We start from the raw sequence: 8,946 nt of genomic DNA, 5'->3' as shown, positions 1-8,946 counted from the left end.
TGAATGAATATATGTTTGAGATACCTGGGTAGTAGCAAGGTTTGTGGTTCGTCCCACTTGCTCCGGGTTAATGTTTAAGATACCTGGGCAGTAGCAAGGGTTGTGGTTCGTCCCACTTGCTCCGGGTTAATGCTTAAGATACCTGGGCAGTAGCAAGGGTTGTGGTTCGTCCCACTTGCTCCAGGTCAGAGATTGTGACGCCTGGGTAGTAGCCGTAGTAGTGGTTGTTCCACTGGCTCCAGGTTGAGCTTTTAAACACCCGCCTGGGTAGTAGCCGTAGTAGTGGTTGTTCCACTGGCTCCAGGTTGAGCTTTTAAACACCCGCCTGGGTAGTAGCCGCAGTAGTGGTTGTTCCACTGGCTCTGGGTTGAGCGGGGGGTTGTAGCTCAAACCTACTTGCTCCGCAAGGGGTGTGTCTGTCCAATGGTTAGCTACCAGGACATGTCGGGTTGGCTATATAACCGACAGATGATATCATCAGCCATAGGGCAGGCATACATCATTTGCATATGTTTGAATTGTTTGGGTTTGCCTATTTGTTTTGGATTTCTATATCATACATGCTATGTTACCTGATTACGTGCTACTTGTTCTACCTGTACCTTATTTGTGTATTACTTGTCTGTATTGCTTGTGTTTGTACAACTGAGAGATCCCTCAGGTTGGTGTCGGTGGATGTTGGGGGCTGTTCTTGATGAGATGAATTGGTGATGCGATTGCATGATGATGATGATTTTTGAATGAGATAATTTGAGCCCCCTAGGTAGACGCAGTGATGTGATTTCACTAGCTCCATGCGAGGGTATGATGTATTGATATAGAGTTGCTGAGACAGAACAACTGGTGATGGTTTTGCTTATGATTCTGAGTCTGATTCGTGTAAGAATCAGCGAGTTGGGAAACATGTGTAACATGAACTAGATTTAGTATCCCCTTACGACAGATGCCTATTCATGGATTAGTGAGAATCTAGGCTGGATACTTGGAGAAAAGGAGTTTAGGATGCTTAGTGAGTTTTTATTGCAGTGCATTGTATTTATTTGGCACTTTTACCGTACTGGGAACCCATGGGCCCGGGGTTCTCATTCCGTATATATCTCTTGTTTTTCAGATACAGGTCCAGGTGCTCAGAAGTGAGCTGTGGTTCGTCTGAGAGCCGGCGAAGATCTTTATTTTCTCCACTTTGTGTTTTGCTTAGAATCTCTCCACCTTTGTTTTGAAGATATTATATTATGTGTTGAACTCTTTTGGAACTTGCCTATAGAGGCTCTTATGTTTCCTTTGGGAGAGATTAGGATGTACTGTTGTCAACTACTTTCATACTGTACCCTAGCCGGCCTAAACTTCGCGGGTCGCGACTAGTGGCTATTTACTTATGTTATATATATCTATCTGTATCTATCTCTTAATCTCCTTTATGCCTTGTCCATATATCGCTTTCGGCTTCATGTCTTATCTTTTCGTTGTCGAATCGTGAGTGATACGTCTTCGCGATTTTATTTCTACTCTTTTCAGGCTTCTCGATTAATACTCCTTTCAAAATTACCTATGTTTATATATTAAAAATCCACCTGAGAGTCGTACCACCGTAATATCATTGACTTATGACTCGAGCATAAGGATTTGAATATTAGGGTGTTACATTGAAACACACAAAAATTAAATTGTAAAAATTTTTAATTGATTAATAGAAAAGAGAAATACATAATTTTAGATTAATAATAGTAAAATGTAACTTGAATAGACATCATTATTTCTACATTTATCATCTTAAAATTTTATATTAATTGTAAAAAAAATTATTTCTTGTCTCAAAAAGATTTTTATGTTAAAATTACATATTTACATCACAAAACTTTTGTATTTATAAAAAAATGAATGTATTTTTCTTGAAACATATCTGTGTTTATTTAAAAAAGTTTTCTATTTTTACTTAAAAGAAATTTGTATTTTTATTTTTTACGCATTTTTCTTCTTCTTCATTTCTTTCTTCTATAATCTTCATCATTTTTATAAAATTTTTAAAAACATAAAATGAAAGAAATAAAGAAGATAAGGAGAGAAAGGAAAAGATGCAATAAAAGAAAAAAGAAGAAAAAGAAAAAACAACGCAAATAAAGAAGAAGAAAAAGATGAAGATCGGTATAGTTTTTATACAATATAATAGGATTAGTTAGAGTTATCAATTAAAAAGCCTATTCATATAATACTTTTATATTTAAAAAATTAAAAATTTTATATGATCATTTAAGATACTTAATCTTATGAACTTTGATTTTTTTTCCTAGACTAAAATATATAAGAAATGACACTCCTTTTTTTTTTCCTGAATTCATACAAATTTACGATTACTGTAAAAATGTCATATATAATCATATGTGTGTTGGAAGTATACCTATTATCAAAACTAGCTGTCAGAGTTGTTAATTTCAATCTGAGCTTTCTGTTAAAATATATCTCTGTACTATATGAAGTTTTGATGAGTAGTGCTTTTTGTAGATGCACAATACTAATTTTAATATAACAATGCATTCTTACAGTTCACACTTTTAATATTTTTTACATTCTTCTTTATAATATGCTTAGTTGGCTTATAGTTCTTGCTATTCAATAAGCTTATCATGATATTTAGAGCAAACCTTTTGAAAATTCCTCCTTTCCCACCATTTTTTTAATATTTTGATCCTCTTCAATTTTTTTTCTTGTGACTTTGACTTTCTCTTATTTTTTTTCTTGGCACTTTGATTTTTCCTTACAAAAAAATGGGAAATTGTGGCTGAAAGTTGTTGGCCATTTTCTGAACTGCTGCAAATTGGCGGGATAGTGGCATTTTTCAACTTCATTATAAATTAATCAAGATAGTGACAATTTGGTATTCCAACCACTACAATAGCATTTTGTTAATTTGAATAAAAAAATCGCCTTTAATAATCAAGAGATAATCTTTTCGTTTTTGCAAAAAACCAAAAGGAGCAAGGGCGTGAATCACACGCTCTGCAAATCCTTTCCGCCGTGTAGCTCCCATCCATCAGTTCCAGCTGCTATGTCCTTCCCCGTCACTGATCTGCTCCCTCCGCCATGTAGCTCCCACGCGCAAAAGGAAAGTGGAAGGGCGTGAAACCATTGTTCTTTCCTCCGCCGTGCACATCTGTGTCGTTGTGGAGTCGCGTGGTTGCCCATTCGTCCTGGTGTCGTCGTCATCGTCTTTCCTTCTTACCCTGTTGTGTGCTATTCGATCGCTCCTTCTTCCTTCGCTCTGGTTAATTCTTTCCCCTTGCCCTGTTGTTCCAATTTCATTCCTTTGTCTTTTTACTTTTGTTCCGATTTAATTTGTTTGCTTGTTGATCTATTAATTTTGCTCCAACTTCATCCATGTTGTTCGAATTTATTTATTCTATATTTTTCTTGTTTGAATATTATGCGAGAACACTCTTTGCTCCCTCCTCCCGTCTGGGTGTCCCTTATTTTCAAGTTTGTTTCCTTAATTATTTTGTTAAATTGTACTTATTTGATTTAGATTTATATGTTTAGTGCCTTTTTCTTCTTCCTTATTTCTTGTTCTTGTATTTGGTGTGAATTTATAATTTTTCCAAGGAAAAAGAGTGAACAAAAAATTCATTCTAAGATGTGTTTGTTACAAAGACTATTATTGCAACTATTAGTCATTGTCTCTCATTAGAACTCTTTACAGTTACCCAAAAAAATTGGCATGGTTACTGATTAGAATTAGTATTAGTTAGTATCAGTTAATTGATTGAACTTGCTAGTTGTAATTTGGAAGGTTACTGATTTGTATAATTTTACAATGATAGATTTTTATTTTTACTACCCAATCACATCCTCATTGAAATTGGCTAAGTAATTAATTCTGATATTTTGCAGAGGCTTCTAGTACATTATGCTTCAGCATGTATAAGTAGCTATTTGTCTTTCCTTGTTGCACTTATTTTTCAATTCAATACTTACCAACTTGTGAGAATTATTGCTTAGCATGATTCAATAGTATAATTTATAGTTTCTGTTAGTATATTGTTCTTGTTCAATTCTTGGTTTCTCTTCTCTGCTGCAGTTAGCTTGTTGAACCTACCATTCTCATAATGTGACCCCAATAATAATAACCATGCCCACACAATTCAATACCTCTCTATACTAACAATAATTTAAGTGAACTTTACCTCACACACAATGAATTAAACCATTAAATGAATATGAATATATTAAGTTGCTTTTATTTTGTTTTGATCCACATTTACCTTAATGAAAATATTTTTTTGAATAGGTAATATCATAATTTTTAAATATATAATTAAATGAGTAGTGTCAATAATACATGTTAAACAAATTTGGGTTTGTGTGTCACACAAGTAGTTAGTAGTATGCACTTATTTTTTGTTTAATTAAGTAGGACTTGAATAACGCTATGGTGGGTTAATTAGTTAGTAATTACCACTATATTTGAGTAATTAAGTATTATTGAGTAATTAAGTATTACTAGGAACATAGATAAGATCCTGTACCTAGAATTAAGAATTTAGTATTACCAAGATATATTTAATTTATTTTATGCTTTTCAAAATTAAACTATCCTATGTAATTTAAAGTTTGTAATATAGTAAAAACTCTTTTACTTTTCACAATATAGTGAGTATACTATAATACTACTGTAGATACTTGCTTCTAGTCTTCTATTAGAGAACTAATATGTCTGTTGCAGGGGACAAAATCTAAATTTTTTGCTGGTGTAGATTACTCATCCATGTCTGGTTTGGTGAACTACCAAGTGAAGCAATTTGTGTATTCTTGTATTTGTGCACTACATCAGAATAGGTTATTGTCATGGTCTCCTAACATTATTTTCTAGGCCTTTGGCTCTTTTGAATCTAGCTAATTGTTGTTTTTTTTGATATAATTTTAATGCTATTGATATGCATTTATTTCAAGTCTAAAATTATATTATTATTATTATTATTATTATTATTATTATTATTATTATTATTATTATTATTATTATTATTATTATTTAAACCTGACTAGTAGGTTATTATTATTCTTAACATTAGACAAATAAAGAAACATATTTTGAATAACAAAAATCATGAAATCAACTAAGTCATAAGAATTAGAATATTGATTGACACCAAAGTCCAAATGGTGTTTGAGTCTAGAAACGCAACTATAATATACACATGAATCCTATTATTATCACAAGATTACTAAAAAAATCTTAGGAAAAAGGCAAATGTCAGGAGTTAAATCCAAAAATTTGTAATTACAGCATAACAAATATTTCAAACTCTGTCTTTGCTTGTACTTGTAATCAAAATATAGTTGTTTATTTGTATGTTTAGTTTTTATATATATTTGTACCTAATTATTTCTCTTTCTTTATGTACCTCGATGACATCGCTTTAATGCTTGCACTTATTTATAATTCTCTAAAGAAAGGTGGTGTTTATTTTCTCCACTTATTTGTATCATTATCATGATTATTTATACTATTTTTTTTTTAGTTTTTCATTTTCTATCTTTCATGGCTACACCTTTCAATATGCAAGCATCAACTATTTCATCACTTGTAAGCTTCCTTTTCTCTTTTATATTTTACTTTAGTCATATGCTTCAAAATTATAATGTTGACCCCTTATGTTATGTAAAGTTTATAAATAATATCACATTCTTTATTGTATATTAGACATATTGCATAATGATGTGGAGTTAAAGTATTTTCTGAAATTGGTTTTCATGTATTATTATGAATAAAAGTTTTTGTATGGATATTGCTTTTCCTAAGTTGAGTTATGATGAATATATTTGGGTGCTACTTTTTGATGTTGTCTATTTTTTTACCATCTCATCGTTACTATACTATATTTTTTTCTCCTACATTTTGTATCTTTTAACAGAGAACTATAATTGTTTTATGTTCTAGATGGTTCTTTCTTATGTTTGCTTATTTTATGTCTAGCTCGTAATATATGTATTCTAGCTCATAATTATTTATGTTTGCATATTTATGTCTATAGGAAAGAATTGTGGAGAATAAGAAACATGTTAAATCCTCTAGACTATTGTCTTAAAATGATTCACTTACTCAAACTGTCAAAAAAGAGCACTCGGTTAGACTGCGTGGCGAAGGCTTCGGACCGACTTCTAGTAAACTCTTTGGTAGCAATTCATATTAGCTGGGCCATGGCGCTCAAACAGAGGGGTGCTACTTGAACTACAAGAGGTAGCGGCCGAGAAATTGAAAAGGAAGGCAGTGGAGAATGAAGTAGCACTACAAAAATATCGACAGATAACGGCGCCTTTTTAGATGTCCACATGTTAAACCAGCCAAAAACTACATGTCCTTGATAATTCCTGCATTCAACGAGAGCATAAGCTTTCCGGAGCTCTTGAAGAAACGATGAAATATGTTGAAGTACTTTTGATTTCTCTTAATTGAATTGTTTTAAATTCTCAAGCACTTCGGTGTTTTATGAAATGTTTATTTGTTTTTCTTCTTACTAAATGGAATAATTGATATTATTTAAGTATAGATTATCAATTTGTAAGGGAGGACCAAAATATGAGTGAGAATGATGACAATGATTTCTCAAACACAGTGGCTCTACCTTTTTATATTTTGAAATTAGCTTATTTTATGCATTTTTATGAGCTTTGAATTTTAGCTTATTTTGCTTCATATTGTTTCTTTAGTATTCTTTAATGCTAATATCTCAAGTTTAATAAATTATGATTTAAAAAAAAGTAGGTTATGGTATAATAAACTGTATAAACTATTGTAATTAGTCAGGTTTTTCAAAATCGTCGTATTTTTTTAAAAAAACCGACATAAATCTGCAGCAATTTCAAAACCACCGCAAATTAGTTTTAAAATTCATTGACTAAAATGATGGCAGTTTTACAACCACTGTAAAATCAATTATCTGATGTGCGACAGTTATACCAGCGGTTCTTGTAAACCGCTACAAAATCGCAATGCGTTCCAAACTGCTAGTATGTTATTTTGTGGCGGTGTTTAATTGCCACTATTCAGTATATCTCTTGTAGTGTTCTTCCTCCATGATACTCATATTATCAAATTCTACATCTAAGAATTGCTTACTCCTATTATTTGAGAAATTAGACGACATAATTTTTTCAACATGGCAATACCTTGCGCTCCTTACAATCCAAAGTTTAGGTATGAAAGATCACCTCGATCTTTTAAAAATTTCAGAAGATTTTGAAGATGCTGCAAAAAAAGACAATAAATTAGCCAAAAATTTTAAAGAATGGAGATTAGATGATCTCACACTCGCCACATAGATTATAGCTTCGATGTCCACAATATTCAAAAAGCAAAGTGATTTATATTCAATGATTTCATAAAGTATGGAATCACATTAACATGTATTTCACTGATTTTTCAATAACACGCATTCAGAGTTTGAAATTCCAACTCATATCAGTAAGAAAGACAGGTTTTGTGGCTGATTATCTCTCTAAAATTTAGAAATTTATAAATGCTTTGTTTGCTCTTGGCTAATCTGTGCTAAATGCTTATCACATCTAATCTATTCTTGATGATTTAACTAAATAGTATTTAGGATTCATCATCTTTATGTTTAGATTAGGAACTATTGAGGTAGCTAAAATTGAGTCTTTTCTATTTGCATATGAGAATATGCTCGATAGGCTGAGAAAATCTGAAATTGGTATGTCTATAGCCAATCTTACTCAATCTTCTTTTTAATTTGGTTATGGTGTTCATGGATTCAATGGTAGAAAGGGAATAGGACGTGGAAATGATAGAGGAGGTAATATATTCTACACAAATTCTAGACCTCAATTTCAATTATGTGGAAGGCAAGGACATGTGGTTCAGACATGCTACTATATATTTAATTCAAATTTTTAGGCTATCAATTTTTCATCATAGCAACCCAATTATCAATAATAATTTCCTTTGCAACCACTCACCCTCATCCACCTCCTTGTCATTCCATCTACCAAGATATTTTCTTTCCATATCTTCAACAATTAGTGAAGGTTTATAATATTCAGACTTTAGTGCTAGTTGATGAGCGGATAATTTATACGCTTTTTGGCATTGTTTTTAGTATGTTTTTAGTATAATCTAGTTAGTTTTTAGTATATTTTTATTAGTTTTTAGTTAAAATTCACTTTTCTGGACTTTACTATGAGTTTGTGTGTTTTTCTGTGATTTCAGGTATTTTCTGACTGAAATTGAGGGTCCTGAGCAAAAATCTGATTTAGAGACTGAGAAGGACTGCAGATGCTGTTGGATTCTGACCTCCCTGCACTCGAAGTGGATTTTCTGGAGCTACAGAAGCCCAATTGGCGCGCTCTCAACGGCATTGGAAAGTAGACATCCTGGGCTTTCCAGCAATGTATAATAGTCCATACTTTGCCGAGATTTGATGGCCCAAACCGGCGTTGCAAATCAGCATCAGAATTTCCAGCGTTTAACGCTGGAACTGGCATAAAACTTGGAGTTAAACGCCCAAACTGGCACTAAAGCTGGCGTTTAACTCCAGAAAAGGTCTCTACACGAAAAGTATCAATGCTCAACCCAAGCACACACCAAGTGGGCCCCGGAAGTGGATTTTTACGTCATTTACTCATTTCTTTATACCCTAGGTTACTAGCTTACTATTAATAGGATCTTTTGACATTGTTTCTGTACCTCATGATACTTTACACGTTTCTTTGTGTACTTTCCACGGCATGAGTCTCTAAAACCCATGGTTGGGGGTGAGGAGCTCTGCTGTGTCTTGATGGATTAATGCAATTACTACTGTTTCTTATTCAATCATGCTTGCTTCCATTCTAAGATATTACTTGTTCTTAAACCGGATGAATGTGATGATCCGTGACAATCATCATCATTCTCAACTATGAACGTGTGCCTGACAACCACCTCCGTTCTACCTTAGATTA

The 8,946-nt window shown here is 32.7% G+C and overlaps 1 long non-coding RNA gene across 1 annotated transcript; it reads left to right on the top strand.

The window, feature by feature from the left end:
• Window positions 1-2,736: 2,736 nt before the first annotated feature.
• LOC112705823 (uncharacterized) lies at window positions 2,737-6,623 on the top strand. Its single transcript, XR_003155584.3, has 2 exons — window positions 2,737-3,259; window positions 6,024-6,623. It is a non-coding gene; the product is annotated as an uncharacterized lncRNA (long non-coding RNA).
• The last annotated feature ends 2,323 nt before the right edge of the window (window positions 6,624-8,946 follow it).

The sequence above is a fragment of the Arachis hypogaea genome, chromosome 8 (genome assembly GCF_003086295.3).
Source record: "Arachis hypogaea cultivar Tifrunner chromosome 8, arahy.Tifrunner.gnm2.J5K5, whole genome shotgun sequence".
In the NCBI taxonomy this organism is placed as follows: Eukaryota; Viridiplantae; Streptophyta; class Magnoliopsida; order Fabales; family Fabaceae; genus Arachis; species Arachis hypogaea.
This window is presented reverse-complemented; position numbering and strand designations above follow the sequence as displayed.